Raw genomic sequence first — 16,969 nt, forward strand, 5'->3', positions numbered from 1 at the left:
CTGTCAGAGACATAAACCATCCAGGAAGGACAGGACATCAACTTTATTTTAAGCTGAATCGAGTGTCACTAAATCTCCCCAATTCCTATCAACTGGAGAATTATAGTTCCCTGTAAGAAATACTATACGGTATACTTAAAGTTTCTTAAGTTTGCTTATTGAGTCATAAAGTTACCATTTTATTAAGATGTTAGTCAGAGTTGGGACAGAATTATAATAATGAGGTGGCATTTTAGAAGAATACACAAAGAGGGTTTATTGCTATGATGGAAAGTCCACAGATTAAATACCAATAAACATATATAAGAAGTATGTGCTAAACATTTTATTTACATGTAACATGAAATAGACTTTAAACAACTTCTGTTTAATACTTAGAATCATTTCCTTATACAGAGAAGTGCCATTATACTTCAAAATATTTGTTCAAATAGATAATGTGTAATAAAGATACATTAATGTATGAAATTTATTATTTCAAGTCTTATATTTAGGTCTTTGATTCATTTTGAATTAATTTTTGTGTATGGTGAAAAACAGCAGCCTAGTTTTATTCTTTTGCATGTGGCTTTCCAATTTTCCCAGCACCATTTATTGAAGAGGTTCTCTTTTCTTTATTGTATGTTTTTAGCTCCTTTGTTGAAAATTATTTGCCATATAGACATGGGTTTTTTTTCTGAGCACTCAATTAGTCTGTGAGTCTATTTCCCCCCCCCCCGCCAATATTATACTGTTTTGATTATTGTCAGTTTATAGTATAATTTAATTACATACAGTAGAAGAAAACATAGGTACTAAACATATGGAACTTGGTCTTAGGGAGGACTTTATGAATTGGACCTCAAAGGCAAGGGAAGTTAAAGCAAAAATAAATGAGTGGGACTAGATCAAACTAAAAAGCTTCTGCACAGCAAATGAAACTGTCAACAAAACAAAAAGGCAAGTAACTGTGTTGGAGAAGATATTTGCAAACAACATCTCTGACAAGGGGGTAATATCCAAAATATATAAAGAATTCATACAATTAAATACCAAGCAAATAAGCAATTCAATTAAAAAAATGGACAGAGGACTTAGACAGACACTTCTCCTAAGAAGACATACAAGTGGCCAACAGATATATGAAAAAATGCTCAACTTTACTAGCTATTAGGGAAATGAAAATCAATACTGCAATGAGATACCTGTTAGTGTCTATCATCAACAAGACAAGTAGTAACAGGTATTGGAAAGGTTATGGGGAAAAAGGAACCTGCATTTACTGCTGGTGGGAATGTAAACTGTAAAGTCACTGCAGAAAACAGTATGGTGGTTCTTCAAAAAATTAAGAATAGAGTTACCATATGACCCCGCAACCCTTCTCCTGGGTATCTTCCCAAAAATTTTGACATTTATTTGTAAAAATATAGGTACCTCTGTGTTCATTGCAGCATTATTCATGGTGGCCAAGACATGGAAACAACTTAAGTGTCCTTTGATAGATGATTGGATAAAGAAGATGTGGTACATTGATACTATGGAATACTACTCAGCTATAAGAGAAGATGAAATACTGCTATTTGCAACAACATGGATGAATTTTAAGAATATCATTGTAAGCAAAATAAGTCAGATAGAAAAAGTCAAGAACCATATGATTTCATTCATATGTGGGATATAAAACTGAAAGCAACAAATGAACAAACAAGACAAACAAACAAAAACTCACAGGCACAGACAACAGTATGGTGATCACCAGAGGGAAGCGGGGTAGAAAAGGAGGTCAGGTATATGGTGATGGAAGGAGATTTAACTTTGGGTGGTAAAAACACACTGCAATATACAGATGATGTATTATAGAATTATACACTTGAAACCTATATAATTTTATTAACCAATGTTACCCCAATAAATTTAATAAAAAATGTTAAAAACATACATTTATACAGTTCTGGATGATAGTTGTTATGTATTTTAGTTGTAATTTTGATGTAGTTGTGGGAGGCAGCAAGTACAGGTGTTTACCTATTCCACCATAACAACTATCATCCAGAACTGTGGGAAAGCTGGCTGAGTGGAAGTACTACAACCAGAGAGGTAAAGAAGAAAGTGCATTGAGACTGATAGGAGGTATGGAACAGGCTGGCACCTGGGTGTGCCACTTTTTTAATCGGGAGGGAGATACAAGCTCCTGCTTGCTCTGAGCTCCAGTGCCGGATGAGACTCTAGGGGATCCAGACACATATGGAGAGAAACTGGACTGTCTGGCATCAGGGCAGGAAAGCGGGGGAGACTTTCTTCCAGATGGAGGTGCTCCCAATGGTCATTGTTCCTATGCTGGGACCTTCCAAATGAAGGCCTGACTGGAAGCCATTACTGTTTGCTCCACCCTGGAGATTCCCTGAGACCCCGCCCTACCCAATTTACAATCCCATCCAAGCTGTGTGCAGTGGCTTTTGCATATGAATGGTCTGTCCTTTCTCAGCCTAAAACCTGTCAAAGAAGCTGCAGCTGGGTCAGGGAGCCCCAAAGCTATCAAAAGAAGGCACAAGGCCAGCATCAGCAACAGCCTACCTTGCTTCACAACTGGGCCTCATCTGGGCACTTCCAAACCTGATACAAAGAGTAGGAATATGCATATCTCTCTGTAGCTGGGTGACCCCAGGCAGTGGCTGACTTTGCACCTAATTGGATATCCAAGAGCCAGTGTATCCAATTGTCAGTGTGAGACCATACCAGATTACAACTCTTCACATCCATAAGTGACAAACTCAAGGGGCAAACTCAGTGAGCACCAAAGCCCCACTGAAGCAAGCCCTGACCCATAAGGGTGTCTCCAGCACAGCAATTCTCTCATTGTAGACACAGCTGGTCCAAACAGCCAATTGGCCTGGAGGTCAATTCTTCCCAGTGATACCCACAGCAATTAAGGCTCAACTACAACAAGACTGTGCACACAGCCCACAAAGGGGTGGACCAAGAGTATCCACCTCAGGTGATTGGGGAGGCTGAGCAACTGGGCCCTATAGGACACCTACTACACAAGGCTATTCTATCAACTCAAGGAGAGTTAGCAGCTACCCAATACATAGAAACAAAGACAGGGAAGCAGCCAAAAACAGAGACAAAGAAACAAGTCACAAATAAAAGAAATGGAAGAAAGCAAACTACTGGATATAGAGTTCAAAACCACAGTTATAAGGTTACTCAAGAATCTTCTAGAAACCTCCAAGGAACTTAGACCTTCAAGGATCTTAGTGAGAATGCCAAAAAATGGAAAAGGACCCATCAGAAATTAAGCATACACTGACTGAAATAAAGAATAATATACAAGGATTCAACAGTAGACTAGAGCAGGGGTCCTCAAACTTTTTAAACAGGGGCCAGTTCACTGTCCCTCAGACCATTGGAGGGCCGGACTATAGTTTAAAAAAAAAAACTATGAACAAATTCCTATGCATACTGCACATATCTTATTTTGAAGTAAAAAACCAAAATGGCAAAAACATCTGCATGTGGCCCGCGGGCCATAGTTTGAGGACGCCTGGACTAGAGGATCCTGAGAATCAAATTAATCATTTGAGATATGAGGAAGCAAAAAACACCCAATCAGAAGAGAAAAAAAGAATCCAAAAATATGAAGTGTAAGGAGTCTCTGGGACAACTTCAAGTGTACCAACATCCCAATTATGGGGGTGCCAGAAGAAGAGAGAGAGCAAGATACTGAAAACCTATTTGAAGAAAAATGACAGAAAACTTCCCATTCCTGGTGAAAGAAATGGACTTACAAGTCCAGGAAGCACAAAGAACCCCCAAACAAGAGGAATCCAAAGAGGACCATACCAAGACACATCATAATTAAAATGCCAAGGGCAAAAGACAAAAAGAGAATATTAAAAGCAGCAAGAGAAAAGCAGTTAGTTACCTACAAGGGAGTATCCATAGGATTGTCAGCTGATTTCTCAACAGAAACTATGTAGGCCAGAAGGGAGTGGCAAGAAATATTCAAAGTGATGAATAGTAAGAACCTACAACCAAGATTACTCTACCCAGCAAAGCTATCATTTAGAATTGAAGGTAAGATAAAGAGCTTCACAGACAAGAACAAGCTAAAGGAGTTCATCACCACCAAACCAGTATTATATGAAACTAGAGGCCCGGTGTATGAAAATTCATGCACTGGGTAGGGGAGTCCCTCAGCCCGGCCTGCTCCCTCTCACAGTCCGGGAGCCCTCAGGGGTGCGAGGTGACCCAATGATCAGGGGAAGGCAACACCCCCATCACACCTCTGCTGCTGCCACTGCTGGCAGCACAAGCCTTGGCAGGCCCTGGTTGCCTGAGCCTCAGGCGGCTTGCCTGTGCTTTGGGCCTACCCTGGGCGGCTGGGCAGCCCACATCCAAGGCTTGCCTGCGCCTTGGGCGTCGGCTGGGCAGCTGACATCTGAGGCTTGCCTGCACCTCGGGCTGGCCCTGGGTGGCTGGGCAGCTGCCATCCGAGGCTTGCCTATGCCTCGGGCTGGCCCTGGGCGGCTGGAGTCTGAGGAGACTGTGGGACTCTGGAGGCAGGCGCCCCGGCGGGGCTGAGGGGACTGGACGCCACAATCTTGTGGCTGTGGGAGCTGCCATCTTTAAGGTTGTGGCAGTCAATTAGTATATTTCCTCCTTATTGGCTGTGGGCACTGCCATCTTTGTGAGGATGTGATGGTCTATTAGCATATTCCTTCTTTATTTGATAGGATAGTATTATAGTTATCTCCCATTCTCCTCCCTTAGCCCCCTTTTTCCAGCCCTTACCCTCCCCGCAGATCTTCACTACCCTATTGCCTATGTCGATGGTAAGTTCTTTGGTTTATCTCTTCTCGTCCCCCATCCCACATTGAGGAATACCATTACTTTAAAAAGTAAGTTCCCCCATATTCTTAGATAGATCTTATAGTCAAGAGCTAAAATGGGAATGTGATAGTTCTTCATTTCATTGCTGAGTGAAGTGGTGTTCTGAATCCCAGAACTGGTTAATTTTTATTTCTGTCCTCCAGTTTTATTTTTCAGTAGAAGGGTTACACATAATATGGCTGGTGCTATGTGTTATCTTCTGGGCTCTCCCCAAATAACGAACAGCAAATAGCTCATCTGACCTTACAATGTGATAAAGATGATACATACTGCCTTGTGGTCTGAACATTGATGTGCAGCACTATAATCACATCTGACTGGTAGGCAGACCAGTTGTCTTTGTCTTCCATTTCTCCCATTGTATTGCTGTGAAATGCTGTCACAATGACTGATAGAGGGATTGAAGCTGTAAATTCAGGAGAAAGATTCAGTTATACAAGTGGAAATGGTATCTTTCTTACAGAGTAATCCTTATGCATAAGTAGAGTGGAAAACCAAACACATATGAATGGTTTCAAGGTACAAAGGAAGATAGTCTCAGTGTGTTAAAATCTCTTTATTACTGCCATGAGGATGCCCCAAATTATTCAGGTAAAACTGTAGTTTTTAACTCAAGCCTAAGTAAAGCTGCAGAAAACTTGAATGGGTACCATGTTAAGATCAAATGGCTATGAATCTGGTTTTGAGACAATGGAGAATACAAACCCAACAGACACTTATAGCTGGGAAAATAGAATTGTTACCAGAGCAGGGAAAAAGCGTATTGAAGAAAAAATTGCCCACATCACAAGTTTGTTTGGAATCCTATATAATAAAGAGGTGATATGCAAATTGACCATCACTCCAACACACAATATGGCCGCCCCCATGTGGTAAAAAATGGCCTCCTCCATGTGGACACAAGATAGCTGCCACAAAATGGCCAGCAGGGGAGGGCAGTTGGGGGAGACCAGGCCTGCAGGGGAGGGCAGTTGGGGATGACCAGACCTGCAGGGGAGGGCAGTTCAGGGTGACCAGGCTGGCAGGGGAGGGCAGTTAGGGGCAATCAGGCCAGCAGGGAAGCAGTTAGGCATTGATCAGGCTGGCAGGGGAGTGGTTAGGGGATGATCAGGCTGGCAGGCAGAAGCGGTTAGGGGTAATCAGGCAGGCAGGCAGGCGAGTGGTTGGGAGCCAGCAGTCCTGGATTGTGAGAGGGATGTCCGACTGCCCGTTTAGGGATCGGGCCTAAACGGGCAGTCGGACATCCCTCAATGGGTCCCAGATTGGAGAGGGTGCAGGCTAGGCTGAGGGACACCCCCCCCCTGTGCACTAATTTTGTGCACCGGGCCTCTAGTTTATCCTATAATTTTCATCCAAGTAGCACGTTGCCCTCTGAGTTGTCTGTATGCATCTGTCCTTGGTTTTGTCCTTGCTTTCTTTACATTGTGTAACATATAACCAACAGAAAAATCATTAGAAAATTGTCTATAGTTTCAATTTCATCTATTGCCAGCAATTTATCTGTTTCTGGCATGTTTTCTATTAATAAGGAGTCCTATTAAACATAGTAAGGTAGTATACCTTACTAACATTTGACAAAATTGCTGCCTGGCTAGACCAGGCTGCCTTTACAAAGTTCTTGAACATTGCCACGGAAGAATAAAAACACAGGATCACATGTATTTTGGAAAGTAAATTAAGTTCATTGAACCTTTTCTCCAGACTTATTTCACCAGAGAGGCAGCTTGAACTGATGAAACCAGTGGGTTGGGAAACATATGATCTATTTCCTGGCATACAGTTTCCATTTCTACACTTAACCTGTTTCACCTTATTTGAATAATGGAAATAACATCTGCTACTTCTCAACTCACAGTGATTTTTATAGTAATCAAGCAGATTTTTAAAAGTTTATGCAAATGGAGACAAGGACTTCTAGATTGGCAGAGCAAGGAGCTCGGTAGACTTCTTAGAAAATGATAATTTGATGAAAATTATAAAGAAATTAAGGCTTTTAAATTGTCCTAAAGGCATACATAGAATGGAAAAACACTCATTCAAGAAATTCTACTAAATCTCAGTAAGAAAAAGAGATGTGGCATTTGAGTCATGACTCTCTCCCCACCAGTGTCCCAGCTCTGTGTTATAGAAATCCTATCCCAGGTGTGTACAGCTGAGAAAATAGCAGGTCCCTTTTTCTCTGCCTCCCAGGCTGGGACTCAAGTTTTACCTCTGGAGGGACAGGCTGCCATTTCTCAACCCTCACAGCCCATGTTGCAGGTCGGTGCACTGATTTTCCCTTCTCTCATCTGGCTACTGCTCAATGGGCAACAGCTCTACTCCAGCCTGATTCTAACATTGTGTAGAAAGTTCAAGAGACCCTGAACAGCCAAAGTAATTTTGAAAAGGAGTATTGGAGTATTTACACTTCATAATTTAAAAATTTACCACAGAACTACAGTAATCAAGACAATGTTGTACTGGCAGAAGGATAGATATATAGATCAATGGAATAGAATTGAGAATCCAGAAATAAACTCTGACATTTACAGTGAATTGATTTTCAACAAGGGTGCTAAGACAATTCAACTGGGGGAGAATAATCTTCTAGCATGCAGTGCTGGGAAGCTGGATAGCCACATGCAGAGAATGAAGTTGGACTCCTACATCACACCATGTACAAAAATAACACAAATGGATTATAGAACTAAATACAAGATTTAAAGGCATAAAATCTTAGAAGAAAAAAAATCTTCATGACCTCAGATTAGACAATCGTTTCTTAAATACAACACCAAAAGTGTAAGTGACAAAAACAACAACAACCCAGATTAATTGCACTCCATCAAAATTTAAAACTTTTGTGATGAAAACAATGCCATCAAGAAATTGAAAGGACACAGAATAGAAGAAATTTTTGTAAATCATATATCTAATAAGGGACTTGTGTCCATGATACCATATATATAGAGAGCTCATATTCAATAATAAGAACACCCAATAACCAATTAAAAACAAACAAACCTAGGATCTGATAGTTATTTCTCCAAAGAATATATGGCCAGTAAGCACTTGAAATGATGCTCAACATCATTAGTCATTAGAGAAAAGCAAATCAAAACTCCAATGAGATAACACTTCATATTCAATGGATGGATATAGTAAGACAGACAATGTGGAGAAATTGCAAGTCTCCATTTTTATTATATAGAATTTTTAAAAATAGCATCTATATCTGTGCAGCTTCGTAGAAAACAGATCTTATTACCTATGACATTTTATTGAACAGACTTCTTAAACATTTCTTTTTAGAAAATCAGTAATTTTTCATCCTATAAGCAGCTTTATAATTTTTTAACTCTAAGATTATGTTTTGACAAAGCTTAAATTGACTAAACAATTAGAAATGAAAATCTAAATTATAATTCTGATATATGATGGTTGCTATTTTTGAAATATGTTGAACTCACAAAGTTAATTTCTTTAAATATTACATGGCATTTCCAGTCTAAGACCATATCTCTGTGTCAGTCATTTCCGGAGAGGTTGGGGGGCGGGGCTGCCACCATCTTTTCAGGTTAATTTGCATACTCACTCTGATTGGCTGTTGGGCGTAGCAGAGTGATGCTAATTTGCATGTTTCTCTTTTATTAGTGTAGATAGGCTCATTAACATGCTAAAACAAACAACTGGATCTCAGGGGTTTGCATACCAAAACCTTAACATATGAAACGTCACCCTCAGGTTGAAAGATTCTCTAGGACAGCTGTTTCCAAAATAATATGTTCTAGCTTCTCAAATTTGTGCACTGAGGCTGGCATTAGGAGTTTTAAGGGATGAACAGATCCATAGCAAATTTGTAATGCATAGGGTTCAGGCAGGAAGTCTTCAATATAGTTGACAGAGTGATATAACTAGTAGCTCTGCATTTTTATTCTTATGATATTTTTTATGTCTTTATTTCTATTATGTATTTAAAAATTCATTTTTAATATATATATTTAAAAACAAACATTTTTTATTTTAGCTTTCTTATTTTCAAATTCAATTTTTTTTTTACTTTTATAATTTTTATTTCTATCTTAAATTTCCTTTATTATGTTTTCTTATATCACTTGATCCTGCTCCCTAGAACTTATTTTCTCCCCTTTTCAATGATTCTGGAAACTTACATTTCTTGAGTTCATAAAGAGCAAAGTATATTGACAAATCTCACTTTGAGGAGGTAAACAGAATGAAAATAAGAAGACTTGAATCATGTAGGAGGGCTAAATATTAAAAATTTAGAATATATGATATTACTTTTTAAAATCAATCTGGCCTCAATTGTGAGCTTTTTGGTTTGAAAATACATTTTATGGAAAGTTTATACTTTAAGAAAAGTAATGAGATAAAATAGAAGTTATATGGGTCATAGGATCACAATATTGTCATCTAAGTCCTTGAGAACCCAATATTCCAAAGATAATTGTATATGGCCTACCCTATACTTAATGTAATACTTCTGAATTTCTAAAGTGATTTTTAGCTGTGACAAAGTGCCATTTTGAGACTGTCATATTGTTAAATGTTAAACTATGAGTATGTGAAAATTGAATGGCTTCTAAACTGTACAAATTTTTAATATGCCTTGATAAAAATAATTTGTTTAAAAATCCATTAGAATAATGGATGCAAATGACTTGTGACACTAATTTTTTTTCTATATTCGCTTTAGCTTGTTCTCTGTAACCTATATCAGTCACTCTAATGGTTCAACACATTAAAAAACTCTGCTGATTGGAGACAGCATTATGATTAGCAGTGAACAATGAAGCTGAGAAGAATAAAGGATAGTTTACTAAAGTACCTAACAGAAGAATAAAACTATTTCCTACCTAAGAACCTAAAGTCTGTGAATTTAGAAAGTTTTCTAGATTGTGTGTGTGTATGTGTGTGTGCGTGTTATGTGCCATTGAATCAGTTTTGACTCCTGGCGACTCTATGAATGAGTGATATCCACAATGTCCTGTTCTCAACAACCATACTCAGTTCCTATAATTCATACCTATGGTTTCTTTTATGGAGTCCATTCATCTGTATTTGGTCTTCCTCTTTTCCTGTTGCCTTCTAAACAGAAACATGATTGTCTTTTACAAAGAACCCTGACTTCTTATGATGTGCCTGAAGTTACCAGTGAAAAAATGATGGAAATCAATTGGAGAGAAATGGCTCAGTTGTTTTTTAGATTTGAAACCAACTTAATATGACTGCTAAGTGAAAACCAGAATTGACAATTGGCGTCTTGCCCTCTGATCCACATCAAATTGGTGAGAGGCTCTTGGAAAAGGGTGAGATAGCATATAATACATAAACTTTCTCCTAAGCATCTCAAGGCATTTAGGAGCTAGAATACTTGGCATTCAGTTCTAGCTAGAATACTTGGCATTCAGTTCTAGCTCTGCCACTGATCAGTTAGGGGACTTGTTGGATCTTCATATAACTTACCAGGGAGCCATGTGATAATAGCTACATTCTTTCTATCAACACTGTGCTTCTAATGCAGGTGAAACACACACAAAGCTGCCTTTCTGCTGGTCAGAGTGACTTGAAAACATTTATGATCATCCCCCCCCCCCCTTTCTTCTTACTTGCCTTTTTCTTGTCTTTTCATTCTTTAACTTTCTCCTTTTCTTCTCAAAATATTTATTGAGCAAGTACTCTGTGCTAGGCATTGTGAATATTGCATTTATTTCTGAAGAAAAAAACAAGTGCCCATCAGCAGATGAGTGGATTAAAAAACTGTGGTACATCTACACAATGGAATACTATGCTGCGGTAAAAAAAGAAGGAGTTCTTACCATTTGCAACAGCATGGATGGACCTGGAGAGCATTATACTAAGTGAAATATAAATATCACACGATCTCACTCATTTATGGAATATAATGAACAACATAAACTGATGAACAAAAACAGATCCAGAGACAGAGAAGCATCGATCAGACTGTCAAACCTCAGAGGGAAGGTAGGGGAGGGTGGGGGTAAGAGGGAGAGATCAATCAAAGGACTTGTATGCATGCATATAAGCCTAACCAATGGACACAGACAACAGGGGGGTGAGGGCATGAGTCGGGGGGGGGGTGGGGGGGTAATGGGAGAATAAGGACACATATGTAACACCTTAACCAATAAAGAAATTAAAAAAAAACCTCAAAAGAAAAAAAAAATTATACTTATGACACCACTTTTAGTTATAAGGACTTAAGGTAGATGGCAGCTCCATTTCTTTCTATCACTTCGTCTCTGTTTCCATCTCTGTCTCTCTGTCTCTCTCTCACATACACACAAATACACAAACTTATGCACAGAAACAAAATTAAAGGCGGAGCTCTGCTGTTTCTACCATGCAATCCTGTGTGATTTATGGGAGTATATTACAGCGAGAGATTGTTGCTCAGTCTGCAAGGCAAAGGAATTTATGTAGGACTGGCTTCATATTTGGTACTTAGAACAATGCAGAAGGATATCATTAATCATTTTATCTTCATTTGAATAGTCATTAAAGATGCTATCTGAACTGCCTGCCACATTCCCAGGTGTACAGTGGGCCCGGTGACTATACTTAAATGCAATTACTCTGTGGCTTATACCTATACACCATGCTGCTCTGACAGCTGCTGCAGCACCCCACTCAAATATGTGGTACTTTATCATCATTTTTGATGCCATGGGGGTTTTGCTATGATGTGCATCACATTTGTCCTGGTAAGCTTGTTTATTACTCAAAATCCTCTGCTTCTACTTTAGGTTCGTTATGAGTTGGAGGAGTTCTTGTGTTATTTAGTTAGATTCAAACTCCTAAATAGGAAACATTGTCTTAGGTGCAGTTTTTGATACACTGATGCGACCCAATTTGCTTCTTAACAAATACCTTTGCTTCTGATTTGTTTTTTTAATTATCATGATATCATTGGAAAGTGTTTTGCATAATTTAGGGACAGTTTTTTGCATTGTGGTGTTTTTTTGTTTTTGTTTTGTTTTTGCATTGTGTTTTAATGGAAATACTACATTCCATGGACAATTTCTTTAATCCACTCTGGCATTAATGCATAATTTGCAGAGTTATTGGCAGTTCATAGTACTGTATTTAACCCTGCAAACCTCTGCATGATTAACAGCATGCTGTGTGCTCACTTTTGTGCACCTGGCCAAGTTCCTAGATGAGTGGCTTTGTGGCTTCTAAGACTGTCTTTTGTCTGCTGACTTGGAAAATGGAGGACGTGAAAAAGAGCAGGGAATTGCCTTCTGGGCCCTAGTTGTTCATCAGGCCCTGTTTCTTTCCCCTGCTCTCTGGTCCTGATTGAAGATCCTGGACATACAGGTTTGGAAGGGATGTGGTGGTGCTTTTTTCTGATTTCTCATGGCACAGACGTGAGCCAGGGAGGAAGACTGGCTTTGGTGCAAAGCAATCCATGGCTTTGAGAACTTATCAAACATTAAAAAAAACAACACATTGATGGAATAGCATGTCTTGAATGTTTATTACTAGTATTTCTTTTCATATATTAATTTACTTATCACACACATATCACACATACACAAACCTATGACAAATGTAGTCTCTCCATTTTACATCTGAGGAAATTGAGGCACTTTTCATATTCACCACAGAGTAAGTGGCTGCACCTGGATTTGAACATAGGCAGTCAGGGAAAGTGGTGGCAGGACACAACACTCCTCAGAGGCACCTGAATGTCCCTTCTCTGCTCCTTGTTTTCTGCCTTCTGTTGCCCTGCTGGTCTGAGTCCATTTTGCCTTCTTGTGCCTGGTTGGCCTGCTCCTCTTAGCCTATGTTTGCCTTCTATACCTTCCTTTTTGTGTTATATGGTATATCCAGGTCTGGCTTCAGGACCAGGGCCACCACTCATCCACTTAACATCTTTGTTTGAATTAAAAAAGATTCCCTTCCTAAAGTCAACAATTTTTATAGAATTTTACAACCTGGAGGGGCCCTGTGGTAGAGGTGCTGGCTGTGTACACACACCCCTCTCTCGCCCACTCACACCCCTATGCCTTCGGTGTGCTCGCCACTAGTCCCACACATTCTGGACACCCCTCTGCCACCCACCTTCCAACACCCTTTGTAGGTTAGCAATTGGATTCTGAGACCTCGGGGAGATGAGGTCTGGCCAGGGCTCCGCTATGTGCATGTGTGTGTATGTGTGTGTGCATGTGTGTGAGATCTCAAGTGGGCACAGCTTTAAGGGCCAGTACATTTGTAGGAGGGTTTCTTTTCTTCTTCCCAAGACTCATGTACAAGCTTCAGGATCTCTACTGCTCTCACACACTCATGTAAAGTAGCAAAAGTCTACAATGTAGAGGACGTGATACCTCTGAGTAGTGATACCTGAATGCCTACATCGCAGACTCTGTGCTGCCCTCACTTAGGGGAACTTACCCTATGTGTATCCTATAACACAAAATCTGTGGCCTGCTGCTTAGATAGGCCTGAATTTCAGATACTCTCAAATACAATATTGTCTTCATCATTGTTATTGTTATAAATGGTTCAATTTCTGTAGCAGCTATCTGACATGCATCACATCATTTAATTTCCAAAATAACCCTATGGCATAGGAGTCATTGTACAGATGATAAAATTGAGGCCCAGAGAGGTGCCATGACTCTCCCACAGGTCCATGGCTAGTGAACGATGGAGCAATGGTTGGTACCCAGGTTAATTTGACACCAAAGTCTATGCTTTAAAAAGCTATACACAGCTGACCCCAATAGGATTATAAAAATAATGCACATAAATAACTGTCTAACTTCCATTTAAATTCTATTTGCACAGGAAGATTTTTTTTCTTGAATATTTTTGTTTAGTCTGAGAGATGGGATGGTGAACGCTCCCATTTTCTCCAAATAAGTAAGTGGAAATATAGGATGAAGACAACCAACATGCACTGGTACATTACCAAATAAAAAATATTAGCTATCATGCTCTGAATATTAACCCCTAATTTGAAACAAAAAGCAATTATGCTTTGTTAATAAACAAACCATCTTACGAAGTATGACAATTTTAAACATATATTTCCCTCATGATAGAATGTTATTGTACCTGGATAACATATGTTAAGTACAGCTCTAACATTATAACAATTCCCTTTTATAACTTTTGCCCAAACCTTCACAATACCTTATTACCCTGTTTATCAACATTCATCAACTGAAGTTCACATTTTATACATATGTGCAGGCTAAAATTTTTTTAAAAAATTATTGATTTCAGAGAGGAAGGGGGAGAGAGAAAGATAGATAGAAACAGCAATGATGAGAGAGAATCATTGACTGGCTGCATCCTGCACTCCCCCTACTGGGGATCGAGCCAGCAACCCAGGCATGTGCTCTGACTGAGAATCGAACTGTGACCTCCTGGTTCATAGGTGATGATCAACCACTGAGCCACACTGGCAGTGCTAAACTTTTTTGTTTATTATTATTACTATTGTGAGTTATAAATCTCTCTCAGACTCATCTCCATATCAGCTTTGTCTTAAGTGTGTGCTTTTTTGACCACCTTTTAATCTTTACATTCTATTTACCTATTCTAGTTTTTCTCCAGTAACCCAAATTTGCTGCTAATTGCATCATTAACTATCATCCAAGCCATTCATATTGGAAACTAAAATCCATTTAAAATCAAGAAGTTCACTTATAATCCAAAGTTACTGAAACAATAAAGAAAAGAATAAAGCCTGATTTAATACAATTGATATCTTTTGAACAACATATGTAAAGTAGTGGGTGCTAAGTATTATCTGAGGAAGAGTAAATAAATGAGCAGGAGCTGAGGTCAGGTGCGGAAGTGCTGACTTCTGTGATTAAGCCTTGCAAGAACCCATAAATCATGGAGGTGTTCAGATGTTCCTAGAAGTGGCAGTGTGGCTTGGATTATGTGATTAATGACATTAGGGATTCTATTCTATGTTGGTAGAACTCAGAAAATTAGAACTATAACCCATGCAAAATAATCTCTAATGGTGAAATTATAAAGGGTATGAGAGGGGGCTGACTGAGAGAGATGATGCAAACAGAGTCGAGCGAATAGAGGCAGAAGAACTGTGTCCTAGCATTTCCATAACACTTCCTGGTGCAGGTGCTATGTTTGGTGACAGGAGTCACCTGATATGAAGGATATGGATTCTGGAGAAACAGTCCTATCAGACAACATAGCCTGATAAACCAAATGGAGGTATAGTAAGAAACTCTGATTTTATATTCCAAAAGTGATGTTTTGATTATTAATGTATTTTCCTAGATCTCTCTATGAGTCATACAAATATTTCCAGAACTAGTGAATCGGGATAAAATGACTAATAAATTATAAATCTATAGAATTGGGAATTAGGAGTGGAAGCCTGCTTTACCCATTATTACTGGAAGAAGACATGTGTAATGTTATGATCGCTATTTTGATAAAAGATGAAATTGACATACGCCACCCATAGTTTCCAACTAAAGAATTTTTGCCAGTCCAAGGACTTTATGCTATAGTGTAGTTTCAAAACAAGCATTCTTTTTTTAATGCTTTCTACTCCAATTACCTCACAGTATACCCCCCTTTAATGAACATAAAAAATATACTACTTTAATTGGCATCTTAGTCTTGGTATTGAAATTGTACAGTCAATAGACTATTAGTTTGACCACTCTTCTTTATCCCAACTGTCTTAGAAGAAATTGAAGTATGATTTGTAAGAGCTTTCTAAGGCTCACTGTAGGCTCTTCCCAGAAAACTTTGAGAAATTGCTACGAAGGAAGAAACGTTTCCCTGCATTGATTAGTAAATACCAATCCCATTATAAATATACATGCATGTTGACCTTTTAGTTTGTTTTCCAGAATGCAAATCAAGTAGAGCCCCCATACTGTTGTACCTGCTGCAAAGGTATTTTGGGGGCACTGGAATGCTAATGGGTATCAATTTACCCAGTCCTTTCAAAGCCTCTGTATGGGGCCTTATTTCTGGCCCCTCTGTGGTACTGGAGCAGAACTCATGCCAGTCAGTAGGCCTGGGGTTTAAAGATTTCTTCATCTGGAGCCCAGCTAGCTTAAATGAAGAACAGAGTAATATCTTAGACAAAACAAAAAAACGAGTGGCTTATAAAGCCTCTCCCCTTTGACTTGAAAAATAAATATGCCTGCTTTGTGAGACTGTGTGCACATTAATACAGGCTTGCATAACACAGCTAGTAGGAGAAGAAAACAAACACAAAAACAAAACCCCAATTTATTGTTTCCATAGACAGAAAAGACTAATTTTTATTTGTGTGATTTTGAAGAATTCAAATATGGTGCTGCCAATCAAAACACAAATTGAGAGATTGTGTAACATAGCATTTAAAAAGGTGTTTTCAGATTCCTTGTACCAAGTTTTTCTCTGTATGTTCAGCAGTTGCTGCAGAATTATTACTTCCAGGTACTGACATGCACGAGTTAGACACTGTGCTATTGTCTCTATATTTTGCATATATTATCTATACAGCTCTGCAAGAAAGATCTTATTTTTTTAAATTTAAACAAAAGATACAGAATCTAGAGAAGATAAGTGTAAGTTCCAGGTTCAAATTCTGATTCCCCACATATTCTTGGTACATTCTTTTATTTATTTGTTTATTTATTTATTTTTCTTTTCTTTTTTCTTTATTAAGGTATTACATATGTGTCCTTATCCCCCCATTGCCCTCCCACCCCCCCACTCATGCCCTCACCCCCCTGTTGCCTGTGTCCATTGGTTAGGCTTATATCTCGATACATTCTTGAGGGAGTTTCTTAAACACGTTGGGCCTCATTTATTCACCTTTGAAATGAACATGGAAGTATTATATACTCAAATATTTGTTGTGGAGATGAAATTAGTTAATTATCTATATACTAGAGGCCCAATGCAAGAAATTCATGCACGGGGGTGGGGGGGGGGGTGGTGTCACTCAGCCCAGCCTGCACCCTCTCCAATCTGGGACCCCTTGAGGGATGTCCAACCACCCATTTAGGCCCGACCTTGGTGGGGTCGGGCCTAAATGGGCGGTTGGACATTCCTCTCACAATCCAGGACTGCTGGCTCCCAACCG

This window comes from Eptesicus fuscus, chromosome 2, assembly GCF_027574615.1.
Source record: "Eptesicus fuscus isolate TK198812 chromosome 2, DD_ASM_mEF_20220401, whole genome shotgun sequence".
NCBI classification, from domain to species: Eukaryota; Metazoa; Chordata; class Mammalia; order Chiroptera; family Vespertilionidae; genus Eptesicus; species Eptesicus fuscus.